The 22,833-nt window shown below is 37.6% G+C and overlaps 1 long non-coding RNA gene across 1 annotated transcript; it reads right to left on the bottom strand.

Moving 5' to 3' along the window:
- Positions 1 to 12,763: 12,763 nt before the first annotated feature.
- Positions 12,764 to 20,672, bottom strand: LOC128513928 (uncharacterized). The gene is made up of 3 exons (XR_008356421.1): positions 20,567 to 20,672; positions 20,269 to 20,334; positions 12,764 to 13,070 (listed from the first exon to the last, which is right to left on the bottom strand). It is a non-coding gene; the product is annotated as an uncharacterized LOC128513928 (long non-coding RNA).
- Positions 20,673 to 22,833: the final 2,161 nt, after the last annotated feature.

Genomic DNA, 22,833 nt, shown 5'->3' with positions numbered 1-22,833 from the left:
TGACATAATTAGCTCTGATGTAGCAACAAAGTGATAAGGCAAAATATGGTGGCGTGATTTAAAGAAAAAAAATAATTAAAAGCTGACAGTTTGGTTCAGTAAGCCCATGGATCACTATGATTATTTAAAAATAGCTCAGCGGCGTGCTACGGATCCCTACGGAGAGACCAGCGATACCTGATGAAGTGCTACGGGTGGTACATGAAGTGTTCTTACTGTAAAGTCATTATCCATACTGTTCATTATCTTGTAGATATGGTACTGATTTTAACTCATGCAATCTATCACAGTTATCAAAAAATACTTACTAATGATACCATCCTGGCACTTGCTTAAAACTCACATGACATGGCACCCTGATTATTGAATACAGAAGGTCACAGATAGGCTCATATGAGGACCTTCAAGGCGTACTACTGTATATGAACGTAAAAAGCTGTACTGCACATTTTTTTATAGTTAAAATAAGATCATGTCAGCAAGCTGCGAATCACTACCCGTCACTTTGGCACACTCGAGTAAGACCAAATACTGTAACTGACCCTGGCTCATCATAAGGAAGGGGGCGATGGGTAAGCTCAGTGGCATAAGGTGTTGAACTACTGATTTGAAAGTCCCAGCTTCAAACCCCAGCATCACACACCAGCAAGTTACCACTGATGGTCCCTTAAGCAAGGCCCTTAACCCTTACCTGCTCATACAGTATGTACTGTGAATAATGGGATGAAATGTACTGTCAATGTGAGTCGCTCTGGATAAGGGCGGCTGCCAAATAGCAAAATGAAAATGTATAAATTTATTGCAATCCATAACAAAAATCGTGAAAGTGGGAACTAAGTCCTATGGTACAATATGTACACATTTACAATACAAAAAACAACACTGGCTTTTTTTTAGTAACCATTAAGTGCTAAGTGGCTTTTCTGTATTCAGAAACCTAAACATCCATTGCGACATCTCTCTCACTCATCTTCTACAGCGCTTTATCCTGTATTTAGGGTCGCGGGGGCCTGGAGCCTATCCCAGGAGACTTAGGGCACGAGGAGGGAACCAGTACACCCTGGACAGGGCGCCAATCCATCACAGGGCACCCATTGAGACATCAATTGTTTAAAAAAAAAAAAAAACATATTTAATGGATATACACTGAATGTGTTTTGTGCTTGGCTACACATTAAAACCCAATCACACATTTAGGTTAAAATTTTTAAATGAATGCCAAATGTCAAAAACACAAATCAGAGAGGTTAGTTTGTTGTGCATGTTTTTCTGATTCACATCAGGTTTCAAACCTAATTGGAAAAAAATATATTTCTCCACACAGGGAACATTAATTGAAAATAAATTCAAAATGGCAGAAAATTTTATCTGATGGAAATGAACATCATGGTACTCGTTTTAACTCATCGGCGTCACCCAAAGAATAAAATAAAGGTGGAATTGCATTGTGCATCACTTTGTGCATTTACTGGTTGGCCTGCTAAAAAATAATTAAACAAATAAAATAAAAAAATACATGCATCATTCTGGCTAATTAAAATGTATTTTTTTGTTTGTTTGTTTTTTCAAATCCATCCTTTGTAAAATCAATTACATGATTTCATGCATGTAATCCTAATTACTGAATATAAAACCCTTTATAACGTTTCATTCTTTATCCAGTCTTGAAGCAATTGAATTGAAAAAAAAAGAAAAAAAGACTGAGCAGAATTCATTAACTTATTTTAAATATGTTAGCAGGATTACGATTATTTATTTTTCTTTCGGCAGTAATGGAGTTTGTGTGGGGATTTCCGTCATGTGTGTGTGCAAACAGGTTTTAATATGATTACCAGAGTGGAGATCATTTCAGTAGAAATGAACATGTTAATACCTTATTAGCGAATTAATCACGCAAGCATCGAATAAGAGAACAATCCGCAAGAAAATGAGGGCCACGCTGCTGCCGATGCGCAGTAAATACCCCATTTTACACCCTTATGGATTAGGGTGCATTTTTATTTTATTAATCTGCTAAATGTATAAAAAAAAAAGCTAAATAATTTCCGCATACATGTAATAATAACGCCATTGGACAAAAATCCTCGAGTGTGTGCGTCATTAATTTCACACAGCCGCGGATTTAAGGCGGTGTAACTGAGAAGCGGATTAATAGAATAAAATGATGAGAATAAATATGTGTGCAAAGCACGCTCGTGACCTTTTTTTCCCTCAGTGAAAAATGGTGCCTTTGTAGGTTATCAATCATCATGCATACACATCTACTGGATATCTACTACCGGATGCCTAATGCATTTGTGACCAAAACTTTCATTACTTTCATTTTTTTTTACTTTAAAGTAAAATATGGAACCTTTAAACTCTGAATTTATTTACGCCATTGGCAGATCGTTTTCATTCTTCCTTTTGATTGTGCAGAATAATAGAACACAGTTGTGAGAGTAAAAACTTAGTAGCTTTATTTCTCTATATAATCCCCCTCAACACTATTGCACTTCTCCCATAGTGCTTGGACACCATCAAGGTAAAAAATTTTCTATTTTTTAAGAGTCATGATCCGAAATCCCGGCCTCCCAGGAACTCCTTTAATGGCTCACACATGTGGAAATGGCTTGGAGCGAGGTCAGGATTGTACGGGGGATGTGACAATAACACCCAGCCAACACTTTGCAAGTGGTGTTGGTGAATGATTGTGTGTACAGTTCACACAGGATCGCTATTCGTGGATGTACGGCCTTCTTTAAAACGTTTGCATCATTCAGATGTTTTACTGTGGTTAAGAGTCTCATCACCGCACTGTGCTTGAAGTCTTCTGTGATGTTAATCGATTCTACCCTAGAAATGTTCCTCACAAGTCCCGGTTTGACTCGAACACCCCTAACATGACTAGAAATTGGTTAAATATTCTTGGATTTGGTTTATTGTACTCCTATATTAAGAAATCTTAGATATACTGTACACATTTCATTAGATTTAGGATATTTTCTCTTATAATCAAAGAATTACTTTTGGCTTCTTGCCAAAATGAAATGCTTAAAATACAAATAGGATTAATATAGGCATTGTATTATAATTGGCTTCTTATGTATTTTTGGTATGATCAGAAATACATTTACCTATATTTAATATATCATTTCAGTCGTAGTAAGATGTTGCTTTTGAGGTGTTTTTTTTTTTTGCCTTTTTTTCTTTCTCTTTCTTAGAAGCTGCTTTTGTTGTATATCTAATAACCCTGGTTTTATATATAGATATATACTAACTCTGGTTATTATTAAGAACAAAATGAAGCCAGGTAAATTGTGTCACATATTTCAGCATTTCTGACACTGTATGTGACAAAAGGCACGGTGACCATTGAGTATTCATATAATCCAAAGGGAAATAAATCACACGCATGCAAATCCAGGAAGAATTTCCTTAAAGTTTACTCCGAGTGACAGTTTGCATGTGCGTAAAGTGCAGAAAGTCGAAGTGTTAATGTGGCAGATGGTGCGATTTTGCAGACATGAGCCTGAAGTGTGCAAATAGCTGAGAGCAAACCTATTAGCAACTGTATATCTGTCAGAGGAGCACAGAAAACAAATGTCTGTCATAAGAGCAGAAACCCATTAACTACATTTAAACTCATCTACAGCTCGCCGACCATCATCAGTCAGTCGTGTGGTGTCAAGTGGTTTGCATGCGCACTTCATTAAAAAAGCGCGAGAAAAGTCAGAAAGTTTGGGCGCTGTGATTTAAACGCTATAAATTCTGAGGAAAGTCATATAAAACATCACGTCATGTGATAAACTGCAGCAGATTATGTAGAGCTAAGTCTTTTAGTCGTGCTCCGATGCACTTCTGGCACATTCCCGCGCATGTTCTTTGCATGCGACTGAGCCGCCATCATGGCTGTTAATTCGTGTTTAGTGTTTAATGCAAAAAAAAAAAAAAAGGAAAAAAAAAGACAAGCTCGCAACTTTGAACATTACTGTCAAAATGTCCACGAGGAAACGTGTAGAAACATGGAATGTAAAGAAGAAAGCATCATCAAGTCTCTCGCAATCAAATCAGCAACACTTCACGTCAGGCCTCTCGCACGTGTGTGTGTATACAGTACGTAAATGATATCATGATGTTCTTCAGCAGTTGTTCTCTGCTTCAGTTAAGTTGTATTCTTTGTTCAAATTTGAAGAAACAGTTTTTTAGTGCATACACAGAAAGCAATACTTTATCACCTTATTACTAATAATATACATCAGATTCATTTTATTATTATTTTATTCATAGAGGAAATGCAGATGTCTGCAGAACCCATCGTTCAATATTCCGTTCTTAAAAGTAAAAAATAAAAAATCTGGATTTATTTTATAATGTATTAACAACAAAAAAGGTCAAAATACTACATCTGAAAATAAACACAAGTATACATATTTAATCACACTAATATACAACCATTAAGCAACTAGTTTTAATATTTTATATTTTTACATCTGTTGGCAGATCATTTTGCTAATCGTAAACAATTATTTTAGAATATTAACAGCAGTGTCAAGTTACATATCTTTTTAATGTAAAAATATGAATAAAAAGAAGCAAAAGACACATGTTCCCACACAATTGTTGGAGAACAGTTTTTATATTTATGATTTTTTTTTCAAATACATAGAGCTCTAAATTTTCATTCGATCGCCTTTAGTTTTGATTACAGCATGCAATGTGGTGAAAATTCTTGTGTGAAAAGCATGCCTCATGTTCCCAAAAAATCTCTTTTATAATCTGAGGGAAGAAAAACTCCATAGATGTGATAACCTGGTCATTCAGTACATTCAGGTCGTCAGCTGACTTTATTTTATTGCCCCATAACGTTGCTGAGTCTAAACCTGAGCAACTGATCAACCCCAGATCATAACACTGTCTCCAGAGGCTTGTACAGTGGACACTACAGTAAGCACTGCATCGCATTACCCTGACACGCCCATCGCGCTGGAATAGTGTCAATCTGATCACATGACCTTTTTCCATTGCTCTATAGAACTGGTTTTCTTTTGGTCACATAGCTGTTTAGTTCCAATCCTGGGGGTTATGGTCACGTGTGTGTGTGTGTGTGTGTGTGTGTGTGTGTGTGTGTGTGTAAATGCTCTTACTTTTACCATTAAACACAGAGCTGATTTCTACTCTTGTTTTATTGCTTGGAAGCTGGTAAAAGTAAGATTTGAAAAAAACAAAGGATTAAACCAAGGCAAAAGTGTATTAATATTTAACAAAAGCGCATATAATTAGATTTAATTTAACTTTATTGTCATTGAACATAGTTACAAGGCAACGAAATTGCATCTAACCAGAAATGCAAGCAGTGCAATATAAACATATATACAGATCTATAAGACTCTATCTATCTATCTATCTATCTATCTATCTATCTTCATATATAAAGGCTATGGATGAATAGGATTTACAGGGAAAATATATATACGTATATAAACAGTGTAAAGTGAGCACAGATGGATAAATTAATGTACAGAGCAATTATAAATTTACAGATATGTCTAAATGTACATATGTGGAATAAATTTATATTTAGACATATCTGTAAATTTACAATTACTCTGTACATTAATATCAAGTCATATCATACATATCAAGTCGCTGATAAAATTGCATTAAAAACCTTAGAACAGTTGAATTAAAACTTGGCAAAAAAATGTAAATGTCTGGTGGAAGGGTAGCAAGTATTATTATTATTATTATTATTGTTGTTGTTGTTGTTGTTGTTTTAAATATTTTTAATATCCTCTAGTCAGGTTTTATAATACCCAACTTTTTTTTTTTAACAACAAATATTTAACTCTGAATAACTCTAACCACAGTGTGATCCCTTTGCATTATGTTCTTTTGGTTATATCTGATATGTTGTTTGTTTTGCCCTGCAATTACGTCACTTCCCGGAAACTTGGCGGAAGCTCACGAGCCGTAAACAATATCTGGATGTTTGCTATACTTTGTTTTCTCCACTAGGTGGAGCCAAAAGCCTGCATTTCTCAGGATTTCCAGGCTTTCAGTTCAGTAGTGCTGGTGCATCTGCTGAAAAGTTTCACTTCACCATTTAAACGAGTTAATTCTTTGCCAGGGTTTCACATACACTGCTTCATTAAAAAGAACTTCATATTAATAAAAACATTGTAACTGTCCAGCCACAGAAATTAATAAAATCTCACAATATCTTAGCTCTCATTTGCTTAAAATAAACCAGAATATCTTTATTATTGATTGATTAATTACTGAATTAAAGTAATATTTAGTTTATTACCAAAACACAATCACTTAACGTTGTGTACCAGCCTAAAATAAAAAAGAAAAATAATAAACTATGACATTATATATATTTTTTCCACATGCATTAATCACTTACTCATCGTCTATACTACTTTAACCTGTATACAGGGTGGCGAGGGCCTGAAAGTCTATCCCAGTAAGAACAAGGCATGGTACACATTGGATGGGGGGCCAATACATCATACACACACACTGATTCAGGGCAATTTGGGATTGCCACCTATCCTAATTTGCATGTCTTTAGACTGTGGGAGGAAACCAGAGTACCGAGAGGGAACCCACATAGGTTGAGGAGAACATGCAACCTCCACACACACAGACCCCGATTCGGGAATCGAACCCTCGACCTTGTAGGTGGCATCCAACAGTTCTAATCTCTACGCTACAGCGCTGCCTTGCATGCATTAATGATAATGTTAAATGATATGCATGAAAAAAATAAGCATCTGGGGATGAAAAGGGAAATGACAGGCAAATTTCTTTCACCACACAGGTGCAAAAACTGTCATTGTCTTACATTCGATCATCAGAATAAAACATCAACACCCCCTTCACACTCCTCCTGGTGATTACAAGTCACGTGCTTCTGCTGCCTGCTGCACGTGCACTCTATTTTTCTCGTTTTGCCATCAAAGGTTAACATTAATGAGTCATTAACAATTAACCTATCACTGCTGCGCACGTGCTGTAAGCCCCGCCCCCTGAGTGCTCTGGAAATAACGGTCACTTTTGTTCAAAACTATTTTTGAACGCTAGCTTAATTAGCACCTCTGAATCTAAAGATATCAACACCTCCAGCATGTTAATCATTATACCAATAAAGTTAACTAATATTGTTTAACATTTATATCTTTTTGTTTGAAAAAAAAAATTGCTTTCTGTAGCATAGAAAGCGTTTCAGTGTATATCATAGTTTTATTTCCTTCCTCAAAGAACCATTCATTAGCAAGTTTATTTTAGCTGCCTGTTAGCATGACACTAATGAATTTTTTTGTTCAGTAGCTAGTACATATTTAATAACTATGGTAATCTTTTATATGGTATATGTTAGCATGGAACCAATGATACACGATTAGAAATATTCTTATATAATTTTGTAGGAAACGTATTGGCATGCCATATCATAGATGTCATTCTTTTTCTTCACAAACTAAGCTAATTTTGTTAATTTCCCTATTTTTAGCTGCTGTAGATGTTGACTTATAAAACTAATAAAAATACAAACAATAAATGAATAAATTAACTTTCTGTACTATATATATTTTTATTTAAAAAACTAGCAAAAGGCAGCTACACAAACACTAGCTGCTAGCTGCACTAGTTGCTAGTTAAGCAGTAAATGTTAGCATGATACTAAAAACAAATAATAAGATTGGGCTACCTATCTTATTTATTTAGATTTTTAACGATAAACTGGACATTTTATTTTAAAGTATAGGGTTTTTGTTGTGTTTGTTCAAAGATGCATACACATAAGCTAGTTTATTTTTACTTCCTGGTGATTATCTTTTTTTTCTGTAGCTAGTATATATTTAATAACTATCTTTTATATGTTATACATTATGTTAGCATGAGACTAATGATACTGATAAAAAAAAGAACAGAAGTAACACAATTAAATGTATTCTTATATAGTATCTTTGTAGGAAGCGTATTAGCACTCCATATCATAGTTGTCATTCTTTTTCTTTAGAGACTTAGCTAATTTCATTCCGTTCCCTATATCTAGCTGCTGTAGATGTTGACATGATGATACTAAAAACTAATAAAAATACATAAAGTAAATGACAGATTTAACTTTCTGTATTATTATTAATAAAAATTGTTAGCTGTTGGTTGCTAGTTACAGTAAACGTTAGCATGATACTAAAAACAAATAATATAATTAGGTTACCTATAAAAATTATTTATTATTTGCTTACATTTTTAATAGAGAACTTTTTTAAAGTTATTTTTAAGTTAAGTATTTTTATTGTGTTTGTTTACAGAGACATTCGCATTAGCTAGTTTATTTTTACTTTCTAATACTCCATAGATGTTAACATGATATAAGGTAACAGAATTAACTTCCAGATGTATTTCTTGCTTACGTACTTTTTATTTTTGTTTGGCAGAAATTATTGACAGTTTATGCAAAGGAAAATCCTGAATACGCTAGTTCTCTCTAGGTGCCTGTTGCTAGCTAGGTGTTAGCAAAGTTCTAATTGAAGTTTCTCATCGAGCTTCTATAAAGTTGCCTTTACTTTTTGAATTCAAACAAGTTTGTAGTTGCGTATTTCAGTTTTCAGTGAATGTTGATGAAGAAAGACTGTAATATTAAAAGTAAAATAAACAAACTGAGCGTGATGTAATAGCAAACAACACCAAAAAGAGGGAAATGTTGCTTTCTAACAATGCTAGTGACCTGGGCTTGAGCTTGATACTTAAGGCTTATTCAGGGACAATCAGGTTAATGTTCAACAATTAAGTTGAATTAAGTAAATTCAGTAAGCTTTATTTTAGTGTTCAGATTTTACAATATAGCTAAAAAAGATTTTCATTAAGTGTTCGTTTTTGTACATAATTAGGAGCGTGCCACACCTTATTCATTTGCTTTAAATTAGTTGTTTTATCATTAAGCAAATTCACAGCACATGGCTACGCATGTAGTTCCACAGTTACAGCCCAGACATTTGCCTTTTAATGGATATTTTTAAGAAGCGGTTAGCATTAGCTGGTGTATATTTAAACTAGACAGTACTAAAAGTCAATTTGCTGAGGGCCCAAATTCAAAATGGCTGCTTTTAAGCTATTTAATAAATAAACATATAAAACTAATTCAAGACAAAGATAATATATATATATATATATATATATATATATATATATATATATACACACACACACTTTCCCAGCATAATTGGTTTTATGCCATTGTACCAGAACAGCAATGCACTCGAGAAACCATGCTTAAAAAGTCCACACCAATTGTAAAGCCATTAATATTTACCACAAAGGCTAATTTAATTCCATTGGCTAACCAATACAGCGCCAGGAAACGCGTATTAAGCCGCATGTTCTACTTAATGGTTGTTTGAGGTTATAATGTTGCAATCACACTGGTTTCGTTGTGTTTGCTGTTTATAGCTTTTGTGTTTCAGTGACACTACTATCACAATGTGGTCAAAGATTGGATAAATAATTAGCAGCAGGCTCTTGATTATTGAAACCGAGCCCTGCTATTGAAACCCTTTTAAGATATATTACAGTAATTATTTCCATCAGTCCGAAATGCCTTTACAGCTGTGGGTTGAACGGAAATGAATAATAGAGACGAGTGCTGCACAAATTTCATTCTTCAATTAATTAGTTTTTGGGCCATATTTTTCATTCGATATCCTCCTCCTCAAATTTGGCAAGCCTTTTTTTTTTTTTTTTCCTCTCCTTACGCTCTTCTTTGCTAATCATACAAATGTAGTCAACAGGCCTGTTATCAGCACGAAATAAAGCAAATGAATTCCGTGAGCAAAAAAAAAAGAAATCTTAATCCTGTCGCTCGCGTAGCCGGTCCGCTTGCTTGATGTGTTTTCTCCTAAAATAGACCTTTTAAGATTTTATTTTAAACGGTTTATCCAACTATAGTGCATGCGCGCGCACACACACATTATACACACTTGAACAAATTTAGATATCTCTGATATCTCAGCTCTAACTTTTTAAAACAGTAGCTAATGAGAAAAATTAGTGCAAATGCTCGAAGTAATAGTTTAAAATTTTTTTCCCCCAGGAAAATATTTCTTCTTCTTTTTTTTTTTTTTCAAATTGTGTTTTTTTTCATCCATGCATAAATTAAAAAATCTGCTGAAATTTATTATTCATCAGAGATGTGATTAATATGCAAAATTATGCAAATTAAGATGCAATTAGGCTCCAATTCTCCAGTGGAATTTTTCATTATAATTTAATACAAAGTAACAGAGTAATTGGTGTCACGTGTAATTACGGTGACTCAAGTGTACTTTCCGGCATGCAAATGATCCGCTATATGTCGGTTATCCTATGCAAATGCACCATGTGCTGCTTTGCACAACTTGGAAACACCTAACAGCAGCGCGCCAGGCTTTGATGGATGTATAGAGTCCCGGATTGGCACCGTTCACGTGTGTGCACGCTGCAAAAATGCCAACTTTCCCAGAAAGTTTTTCCCAGAAAGGCCTTTCCTCTGTCACTACTTACTGTAAAGCCTGTGTATTCACACACGCACAGCGTTGATTAGGGACGATTTAGGCGGCGAGAGAGCGAGCCGTCATGGTCTATGAGTGCTTGGAGATCAGCTGCTTCTCGGGAGCCTAAATTGATTTTAAATTGTTACACGGCTGGTTACAAGACCCGACGCCGAGCTCATTGACACCGACATCGGAGGTGCGACCCCTGAGCCACTCGCTCCACCTTCCTTTCAGCGTTTCTCCACACGGTCTCTTTCTCTCCATGACAGTATTTTCTCTTCTTTCCCACGCTCCTTTTTTGTCTCTTTCTTGCTTCTACGCCCTCGTTATTATTTCTCTTCTACTTTCTCATTTTCGCTTCTTCATTCTTACTTCTCACTTTTTTTTTGCCTTTCTGTCATTCTGTCTTTCTCTTTTGCTCTTACAAATGCATTTCTTTTCTGTCTTGCCTCTTCACTCGTGTGTGAAACAAACAAAAATAAAACTAAAAAAAAAGAAAAAAAAAGCAACATCCACTTTTCACTTTTATTCATCCGGCTCTGTTTTTCTTCTTTTTGCATTGCTTCTTTCTTTCTTTTGTTGTTAATTTTTTTTTAGTTGGGGTGACTGAGGATGCACGGTAGTCAAGTATATCCTGAAATCATAAATATCATAAAAGCTTTATATAGGGTCAAGAGCTATACATCGAAGAAGGATAAACAAGTAAAAAGTGTATGGTGAAGTTATAATGAATAATATTTTATGGTCGTATCATCCAGCTGTGCTGTTTCTCTCTCTCTCTCGCTCTATTTCTTCTCTGTATGTTTTTCATCTCTCTAAGCTCGTACTACTACTACTGTACTTCACTCCACGCTGCCTAATTGGTCTGTGAAGTTCTTCGAAATTCTTCCCCTTTGCTTTTCCTCTTTTAGTTCTTCTCGTTGTCTCCGTGTGCTCAGAACAAAGACATCGCACATCTCGCTCATCGCCGCCTCCACCTTGTGCACAACTCTCTCAAAGAACATAATCCTTGAACAAAAATCGCCACACAAAGGAAACTTGAGCTCAATCCCATAACACACGGCCACGGCAGACAATACGCCCTCCCACTAGCGCCCGTCTATACCTCGTCTATAATGCTCTGGGGAGGTAAATCTGAAAAAAAATATATAAAATAATAAAAACCTTATGCCGACTGGTAATCTTACGGGTTTGCTTGTTATCCGGACCTTTTAACGATTTACTTTCGATCGAAAGAGATGGGAGACTTTTTCGCAAGGTTTTAAACAGGATGGATTTCGCCTTCCTGTATCAGTCTTTCTTTTCATTCTATTTTAAATACTTTCGTGTTTGATGCCGGCTCAGGTTCGGGGACGAACGCCGTCGTTTAAGAGAAACAAAGCGAACTAGGAACAGGTAAAACAAAAGACGAGTACCAGAAGCATCTGTTTTGTGGCATCCGCACATGTGTGATATAGGTCAAGAGACCTGCATGCGTGTAGTGCGTTTCCTGTATATGCCTTAGTTTAATAATAGCTTCTGACATGCAGCACAACACTCCTAGCTGAGCCTGAGCCAAAGCCCCTTTAGCTCTGCTCCCGAGTTTTTTAGGGGCTCAGCAGGGTTGGCACCGGGGACGCGTGGGTGAGGAGATGTAATCTCGCAGCGCTCTTCTGTGTGGTCCTGCTGCTGCAGCGCCGAAGAACAGGCAGCCTCCGCGTCGAGATTACATCTGCTAGGTAGATGCAATGCGGCGTCCTCTGAATCTAGGCCACGCTCTGATGTGTGAGAAAGGGTACAGGAGGCACGCGCTCGTGCCCTTACCCCCTTCACGAGGTGCCTTTGTGATCCGACATCACGGTCGGTATGAAAGAAGGTGCACATCTGGCTCAGGTGTGCTTTAAGCACAGGAACATGACAGCGCGTGTGATTTTTTACACCGAACGTGTGATAAAAACAGTTTTGCTCAACAGAAGCTAATCTGTGTCTATATCTGTCTCGGCAGCAGAAGCTAATTCATTTTAATAACAACACTGTGAAAGAAGTTACCGGATGAAATGATTCCACAGGAAAAAAAAAAAGGATTCATTTTTATTAGAAATAAAATGACTTCATTAAATCCCATAAACAGACAGGATTAAACATATGTGTTTTGGAGCTCTCTGGTTTTCAGTTCTTAAAAAAAAAAAAACAGACAAAAATAAAGGGAAGACTTTATTTGAAATATTTGTCGAACAGATGTGCGTTGTTGTTTTTTCCTTTTTCTCTTTTTGTAAATATGTCAGAACAAACAGATGCAGGCCGAGAGAGCATGCGTTACAGTAATTTGGTTTCTCTCTCTCTCTCTTTCTCTCTTTCTCTCTCTGCGGATTACTGAGCAGCTCCAGCCGCCGCTGTGTGTCTCTGCCAGTCCTGTTTGCCATTTCTGGGCTTGTGTTGCACCTTGAAACGTATGCCAAACGCATTTCTGAGGCTGTAATTAAATTTTAGTCCACCTTCACACACACTTCAGGAAAGGCAGACGCACAAGCCGCTTTTCACAGGCCTTCTGCGGCGGCGTCTTGGAGCCAGCTGAAAAAAAAAAAAAGCAGAAAAACAAAAAACAATATTTGTTTTATATACTGTAGGTGGGTGTATTAACTGTCTTCTTCTTTCCACGTACACAAAGAAACCTGGACAGTCTGTGCGAATCATTAGGAGTCACCTGGCTTCACCCGTGTGTTTACAGCGACCCGAGCGCGGTTGTTAACTTCCTAATGTGACGCACGTCAGGAAGGACATGCACCAATTACCATACGGAGATTAATTATATATAAATATATATCGAATATAACAAACCATACAGCATGGAGATGATATGCTCTAAAATGTACTTTTTAAGTCATTTTCATTATAAAAAACTAAACAAAACAGACGATTGCAGCTTTATTTAAAGTTGGATCGATTATATCGAGACAAGATGTGTATAATCTATGATTCTGAGTGTAGTGAAGTATATAAATGTGGATTAGACAAGAGAGAGAAGAGAGGAGAATTCCTTAATACTGTGTCCATGTGATAATTATATACATACATACATTTAAACAATTAAAAAAACATAATTTAAACGTTGAGCTTTTAAAACAAATGCAGTATCAAAAAAATTATTAGTAGCATTTTTTTTTTATTACTAAAATGCATTAAATAAGGACGGGAATCACCAGGGACCACCCGATACGATATCATCGCGATACCTAGATACCGATTCTATTTGTATCCCAATTCTGTAGATATGGTGATTTTATAAATATCTTAATGCAATTAAAATTATTAAAATTATTAAAATTATTATTTAGTTTCTACACAAATTCTACACAATTAATTTACTGACGACACTGTGTTATGTGAATAGTTTAGAGTGCGCCACCTGTAGGACCATAAGGGGACTGCAGCATTTTTTTTTACCACCTCAAATGCAAATAAATACGAATTAAAAATGAATTGATAAAAATGGATTTTGGTGACAGTGTGGTGATACATGAGTTATATTATCGGATCTTTTTAATTTCGACTTCACTACTATTTTTTTTTGTTTATTACATTAAACAAAAATTTGTATTTTTTATTTTTTTAGAAAGTAAAAAATGTTGTTTGAATGTAGAATTTGAAACGGTGATGAAACCAAGTACAACCTTCATTATTTTATAATTTGTATTAATATTTTGTTGTCAGCTATTTTGTGCCTTATATAATTTGTCAGTGTTTGCACCCCATAAAAAACTTTTTTTTTTTGCATTAAAAAAATTAATTAATTCATTTAAAAAACTCTACTTCAATCTAAGTAGCCACTAAAGCTCAGGGTTTTTGTTTGTTCCAAAGAATTTGTCTAAAACGTGATAACGATTAAATGATTAATTATTTTTCTTCTTATCGATGGATTCCACATGACTGACACTCAGGTGGAAAAAGAGAAAACGATATGTCTGTCCCGCTGTGGTGCCGTCCTCATTGAAATTATATCTCTAAGCTACGTCACAACCTCGTCCATTTACAAAAGCGTCCCATTTTCCAAAAACTCTTGAATGTGACTTTGTGCAGATTTGAAGATCAGACCTTACAGGTAAAGCAGTTAGATACGGACGTGTTTGCGAGGCCTGCAGTGAGGCACACATAAATGTTCCGTACATAAGAATTACAAACAAATCCAGTACTGTTTTGTGCCAGTTTCACTGGCATGTTTTGTCACTTTTTCTCCAGAACGCTCAAATTGAAATGCACTGAACCATGTGTCGGAGCTGGTGCAAAAGCCCCTCCAGTAACAACATGTTTCAGCAACGCGTGCGTTTTTAATATTTATGAACTCGAGGTGCGAACGAGCGAAGAACAGGACATTTTAGATCGCGTCCCTGTTTTTTTTTTTGTGTACAAATGATACCATATCGTTCCTGTTAAGCTTGGCTCCGTGTACCAGTTTGGGTCCCAGAAGACGTCTCACGCCGACTAATAGCGTCTCCCAGTGGTGAAGTGTCTTTGTCTTGCCCCGCTGTCCATTGTCCTGCCTAGGATGACTATTACCAACAATGACTTTCTGCACTCTTTGTGCGAGCGAGCTGCAGGAACGTTTTGAGGTTTTAAACACCCAGGGCACCCCAGAGTCTCTTCCCCGAGTCCGATGTGTCACCTGGTGCCACTAATTTATCGAGTAAGACGACAGAAACACAATCTCTCCGAGCTTCCCTGGAAGAAATGAACCATGGATTATCATTCTTGAGAACATGAAAAGTTGTCATCGCAGCCTGGAAGCGTTGTTGTTTTTGTTTTTTCTGATGGTGTGTGTATGTATTAAGGGCTTTCTGGGTAGTTTTTTCAAATATTTTTTTAGGGGGTTGATGGTTAATAAGAGGGAGACTACACGTCAGGATCTCAATTTGGGGGAGCGTGTGAAATCGGTGGCACCTTTCCTGTGCGCTCGGCTGAATCGGTGCCATATCTCATGATGGACTAAGGCAGGGAGTGGAGGCAGCCAGGGATGAATACGGCTTAATCTTTACACGGGCCGCATGTGCGCGCTTGATAACACGCATGCTTTCTTCCCGGCGCCGGCGCTGTTCTCGTCCGGCTGCCAGGTTGATGCGTTCCGAACAGCCGTGTTCCACTGCGATATTTTAGCGCTCGAGCAAAAAGGGGGGGAAAAAAAAAAGCAGCAGTACCTAAGGAGGGAGTTAATGCATGTTTTTGGAATCTGCTATAATTCCTGATGCATTTCAAGAGACAGATATGGAGAGTCTTACAGCTGCAGACAATAACTATAAATGGATCGGACTTATTATAGCATCTGATATTAGGCATCTTAAAGCTCAGCTGTGACAAAGATGCCCCTGTTTTCACATCGCGAATGCTCAGCGGTGAACACGGGCCGCCGAGAAAGGCAGCGAGGTTTGGTTTTTCATCATCCTGAATTCACCCTGCGAACGCACGTCCTGATGAGCGGCTTCCGGATTGGACCGAACGCGGCGCCTCTTTCCCGAGTTTGTTGTGATTGCATTATCATAAATGATTCTATACCATCTGCCTGTCAATAATTATGACACAGATTTGCCGGGCCTTTGACCCCGGACGTGGAAGAAACCCAGGTGGAGAGCTCGGCTGCCTAAATGAGCGCGCACGCTCTCTTGCGCCACCTCCTCTCCGAAGCACATGGTTCCACAGGCTGCTCAATTAAAAACCAGGGCGCGCTGTGATATTAGCAGCAAATTAATAGTCGCTCGCTAATTGAACGTATCGCATTCAGACGGCGGTATGTCTTCTAAACAAATGCATGTTTGATGAAAATGTGCAAAAGCTTTTATTTAGATGCCTCTGTCCATCCTCTCGGTGGTTTATTAGAAACGCTTCTTGAGGTTTTTTCTTTCGTTCTTTCTTTCTCAGCGAACAACAGAATGATTGAAATGCGCCATGTTAGGTTTTAGGCTTAGGAGTAATTAACATCAGCTTTTGAGCTGCAGATAATAATTTTATTCTCAGGTTAATAACTGGAGAGAGAGAGAGAGAGAGAGAGAGAGACAGAGGGAAAAGCATCAAAATCCTACGATAAACTGCATCGTTTTATTACTAATATATATATATATATATATGTTTTGGTGTATGTTTTATCATCTCACTGACATTTGCATTAAACTTTTTTAATCGAAGTCAAATTCAAAGATATGCACCTTTCCGCAGTTCCACGTACGAATTGTTGTTAAATGTCTCCGGCACAACTGAGACGAGCAAACTTTTCCTTGGCTTGCTCTGCTTTCACACCGCGTGCGCACTTCCTCCCTGTTCCTACTCGCACGTTTGACGCCGCTACACCGTTTTACATGAAAGCAGGGGAGTTTACGCGGCGTAACGTTACCACTCCGTGTGGAATTCTCCGCCGGTAAGTTTGTCACTCCTAGGCTCTCTGAGCATGCGAAAGATGGCAAAAACAAACCCGTCCAATTAGGCACGACACTCCCTCAGCTGACAGAAGAGCTTTCCTGGTTCCTCGCCGAACGTTCCCGGATTCCTTCATATCGTTTCAATTAAAAAACAAAAACAAAAAACAAACAAAAAAACAAGTGAAAATTGCAGTGAAATTGGACGAGGCCTAACGTTATATTTAGGTATCGCCGCTGATTCATGTTACTTTCGGGTTTTGCAAAGCAACCTGCATTTTTCCTCCTCCGTCTTTCTCATTTGCAGGAACCCTCTGAACTGCTCTTACTCATCTTTGAACCAAGAAACGAAGACTTTTCTTAAAATCGCTCGCAGCTTTCTCGTTCACCCTAACAGACTGACGTGTGCTGAGAACGAATTCAGACTGCACATTTTTGAGAAAGGGGTAAAAAAAAAAAAGAGAAAAGAAAAAAGCTAAACAAAAACAAGATGTGGAGTGTATTAGGCAGCGTTATACATGACAAATTGCACAAGCTGCTTCCCCTCGTTTGGTAAAATTGAACACGGCCCGCGGGCAGGCATTGAACTCTCTGTGTTGTACAAGCAGGGCCGCGTCCACCGAGGGTCCGAGACGCTTTAATTGATTCTTTCTCTACTTGCGTGCCTTATTAGACCTGCCATGTTTGCAGTGGGAATGTGTAATTGCTCCTCCCTGGTGGCTGTTCTGAACAAGGAGAGGATGAATAATTGGTCACTTTTACTTTCAGGAAGCGTGGAAGCTACTAAAAAACGATTCGGGAAAAAAAAAAAAGAAAAATGATAAAAATTGTACTCTAGAGAGGAGGGGAAAAAAACGCATCAGACACTGTGGATACATTCAAGCCATTTTACACTCTACTGTATATTAAAGGTACTGTATCATAAGGTCTTACTTGAGTGCGAGCCTTGTGTAGTTAAATATCACCAGTGGAAAAGATTATTAGAATCAACTTCTTAATACACTGTAGTTTTTAACACGTATGCACCAGGGGCTGTTCAAATCAAACCGGGACGTTTCCTTTTCTTTTTTTTATTGCGCAAGAGTAAAAAAAAATCCCTTTTTATTTTTCTGTATATTTCCTGTCCACACTACACTCTGCACTTTTTCCAGAGTATCACTGACTCCCGGATACCATCGAGGTAGAACGTTTTCCTTGGAGCCGTATCAGACTGCCTACTTCACATCGACGTCACTGCCAAAATGCTGACTTCCACAGAACTCCTGGGGATTCCACAGAGAAACAAAAGGTAGTTTTTATTATGCTCGTAACTGTTCCATTATCCGACACAATCAAAAGTCCCGGTTTGACGTGAACGTGCCTCGTATTAACACGGAGTGAAATAGTTAAATGGAAATTCTGCAGACTATCGCTCTGAATCGACGGTTTACCTTTGATGCTCAGTATGTGCAAACATGACTTGTTTATCAGCAACAACATACAGTATCACCAAGATTGAACTTTCAAGTTTGCGTAACTCATCTAGCGTGCATCAGACTCCCCGACCGACATTAGACCAATACCAAACCACACTTAACAAAGACCACGGAAATATAAGTTTATCTACATAGTAGTGATGTGTTGAAGCGTAGAGGCTGATAAGAATATTGAATTCTTTAATCTGATTAGTATTGATGAATGTTTTATAACAGTATTTTTTTTTTTTTAAGGGAGGGGGGGGGTTAGTTCTAACTAAAACATGAATCAGTGTATAATAACGTACCGTACACATAAACAGATTTGTAAATATGACAGAATGTTCGTGTCAAACCGGGATTTTTTGATTGCACAGACAACGTTTATGAGAGTAAAAAAAATCACTTAGTTTCTCTATATAATCCCCTGCTACACCTAATCTCAATGTTTTAGTAGCTCTTGGATACCATCCAGATTGAAATACATTATCAGACTGCCTGCTTCACATCTGAAACCCTGGCCTCCCAGGAACTCCTTAAACATGGAAATATCTCTAATGCACTTATCCCAACGTTCCACTAGTTCTTGGACACCATCAAGGTAGAGATACATGATCGGACTGCCGGCTTCACATCTAAAACCCTGGCCTCCCAGGAACTCCTTAAACATGTGGTAATGGCACTAATGCACTTAAGCCAACGTTCCACTAGTTCTTAGATTCCATCAAGGTAGAAAGTTTTCTAAGTACACCAAAGCCATAATCGGACTGCCTGCTTCATGTCTGAAACCCTGGCCTCCCAGGAACTGCTTTAATGGCCAAAACATGTCCATGGAAATTTTTCGGGGCAAGATCAGGACTGCATACCGTGGGGGGACGCGGCAATAACTTCCAGCTGATTTCCTGTAATGTGCTGGTGATAGATTGTGTGTACACTTCTCACAGACAGTTGCGTCTGTCCTGCAAGGATCAGGCGTTCCATTAATGGAATGTTCACAGGAATGACTGCGGTGGGCTCCGAGCCACCTCGGCCCGAACGTACTGTATGGAGTTCTTTAAAATGGAATGGTTTACCGCAGCTAAGAGTCTCATGACGGTAATGTTCTTGAAGTCTTGTGTAAATGTCAACCGGTTTTATGCCTTTATTCATGAGAAATTTCAACACAAGGGAATAAACCACTTTGGCCCCTTCTGTTATACAAAAAAAAGAAAAAAAAAGGAAAAAAAAAAAGAAACTTCCCACCAGGCTGCATTACCAGCTACATTACTGTGTTGTTGATTATTTTTCCTAAAACAGTACGTCATTAAACGTGTTACTCTTCTGCCCCTAATATGACTTCCACATTAAAATGTGGAAGGATCACTCTTAGAGAAATGCCACATGTGTATTATTTTTCACCATACTGTACGACTGTGTCACTTTCTCAAGAACAGGGTTGGTTTGTTTCAGCCACGTCGAGGTTCAGAACAGACTGTTGATATTTCACTGAAATGAATAAACACTTCCTATTCGTGTCTGTGTGGTTAGCTCGAATATTCATGCTTAAATACTTTTAACTGCTTGTTGACTCTTATAGTAGAAGTAGTGATTATTTTCAAGGCTCAAGTAGAGCAAGGATGATTATTGAACGATCTTTTTATTTTTAAAGCTAAATATAGACAGTACGTATTTTTTTATGTTTTGGCGGTCATGAATTTGATATTGCTGTCATTTTCAGGAACACTCCACTTTTTTGACACCCTAATTTGTGTTAGTGCAGGCTAAATAAAGGAACATGGGGTTTACTGTGTTGCTTGTGTTGTTTACCCATGATCGGAAAAAAATCAAAAATTTGCGTATTGGATTAACTTTTTCAGCATTAGGAATGACGATCGGAATATCAGTGTGAGCGTCAAGCACAGCCGACGTCACGGATACCTGACGATCAGTACTCTTCAGAGTTTCCACTCGGAAATGCAGACGTCGTCGCCGGACAACAATCCACTGTCCCAAAAAACAAAAAACAAAAAAATAACATATAAGCAAAACACTGAATCACAGTTCCTGAAACCGAGTGTCTGACAAGACCTTGTCGTCGCACCCGATTCCCACAGCAGGCTGAAAAACGTGAGAACGTACAGCCACGATTAATTTACTGTAATCAGGGGAATCCTCTTGGTGTCATATCGAATTTTCGTACCACTACAATGAGTCCTGCAGTGTAAATATTACTCACCAGTCTCACTGTATTGAAACATGTCTGATGTTTTTGCCCTGTGATGTGGCGGCTCGCGTTTCTATCCTCCTACAGCTTACCTGAAGTCAGTCACGCCTGTTTTTTTTTTTTTTTTTCCACTACGATTAAGACACAACACTGCTAGAGGATGTTAGTGCTGCAGTGCCTTCCTGAAAAACCTCAGCAGAAGTGAGACTTTCATTTTCAGTAGCTGAATTGACACGATCATGGAAACATTTCAACAATAGCACTTGCTGGCTTGTGAATGTCTTTGTTTAAGTCCTAATATATCCCCTTAAAGCTGATGTAAGCAGCAGTGCATTGTACGAAAACATTCTTATAACGGTATATTATAAATTCAACCACTTTTTTTTATTATTAGTTTGTTACATACTTTAATGCCTCAACTAATTGTAAACAAAAGGTAAACCTTAATCACAAAGTATTAGATTTTTATGATGGAAAGAAAAAGAAAAAAACATGCAAGGAGTGTTCAAACCGGGACTTGTGAAAACACTTCTGGTGATTGCAAGCATAAAACTGATTGACATTTACAGAATACTTCGGTAATGAGCTTCAGTCATTCTCGCTCCAAGACATTTCCACATGTTTGGGCCATTGAAGGAGTTCCTGGGGGGCCAGGGTTCCAAACATAATGCAGGCAGTTTGATAATAAATCCGGTGTACTGAGAAAACTCTGGTGGTATCCAAGCACTAGGGATAAGTGCATTAGTGTAGCAGGGGATTATATAGAGAAATACAGGGAGGTTTTACTCTCGTAACTGCGTTCGGTTATTCTGCACAATCAAAAGTCCTGGTTTGACTTGAACACCTGCAATAATTCTTTTTGAACAGGTGATATTGAGATGTATCTGATACTTCTGCTCTGTAAATCCTTTATAACGTATCTAATCCGAGGTGCTGGTTGTTAGTTGGTGATTTCTGAGGCTGGTGACTCTAAATAAAGAAGCAGCAGAAGTAAGGTTTGGTCTCGATTTCCTGGGACGGGCATTCATCATGCTTAATAGGTTTCGCAAATGCAATATATATATATATATATATTCAGCTAGAAGTCAGCCAAATAAATGTATACACACTTCAGAAAAAGAAAAATAGTATGATGTATATTATATTAATATAATATTAATAAAATTACAGTATTATTATTATTATTATCATAATACTATTATATACTGTGTCAATATATAACGTATAGGAATAAATTTGGTCCTAAAATATTAAAAGAATTTCTTTTCCTGAAGTGTGTATACATGTTTTGGACCGACTCTGTATGAATAAAATCTTGTTTCAACAACATTAAATAAAATCTTCCTTAAGACTCATAAAGCACCGCTCAAAATTGTTCCAGAAGAAATCGCTGTCGTGTTTTTTTTGTTTGTTTTGTTTTTTACCATTACAGCGTTTATGTGAAGACATTTCATTGTGACGTTAAATCGTGTTGTTAGCGTGTATTTTTTATTATTATTTTTTTTACATGTGTTTAATTACTTATTGTCATCGTTTTGTATATGACTCAGTAGTAATGATGGAAAATGTTAAATTCTGGGAATCAGGCTCTCATGAGACAAAATAGCTGCCCTTGTTAACCTTTACCTTAAACCACTCGTTTATAAGAATCATGTATTGACAGGAAGTATTTGACCTTATCTGTAGTTTTGCCACACTTCTCTTTGTGGTTGTAGTGCCCCTCCCCTTATAGATTTCAGGGTATTTCCTACTTTACTTTAAAAGGTGGAAGAGATTTTGTACTTGAAACAGTTGACGTCGTGTGCACAGGTGATATCACATATGGAACATTTATCATTTGCTAAATATGTCACTGGAGGTGACGAAGTCTGTGAGCACGAAAACAACAAGTACTGTAAGTGAAAATGTTAAATGCTTATTCATATATCAGAAATCATTTCCAGTTGATTTGAAATTGCACTAAAAAAATCTGAGCCACTGTTTATTATATGAATGAATACACGCACAGATGCACAATAAAGAGACTGCACAACCTGTGAAAACATTAAAGCGCACCAAATTCAGACCTTGTGTTTTACTCGATAGCGCGGTTCAAGTCAGCGTTTGGCACCAGGCGCTGCCGAGAGCCGAGGGCATTGAGCGTGGTGAGGAATAGCGCTAGATGAATGCCATGCTGTGCTGGTATGGCGGTGTCCAGTGGCGGTATCCAGGAACTCCGCCTCCGATGCCCCAGCCCGTGGCACTCGAGTCGTCACAGGGGTGCGAGGCAGCGATACGCA

The sequence above is a fragment of the Clarias gariepinus genome, chromosome 26 (genome assembly GCF_024256425.1).
Source record: "Clarias gariepinus isolate MV-2021 ecotype Netherlands chromosome 26, CGAR_prim_01v2, whole genome shotgun sequence".
Lineage (NCBI taxonomy): Eukaryota > Metazoa > Chordata > Actinopteri > Siluriformes > Clariidae > Clarias > Clarias gariepinus.
Note: the sequence above shows the minus strand (reverse complement) of the source record. Positions and strands in the feature narration are given on the sequence as shown.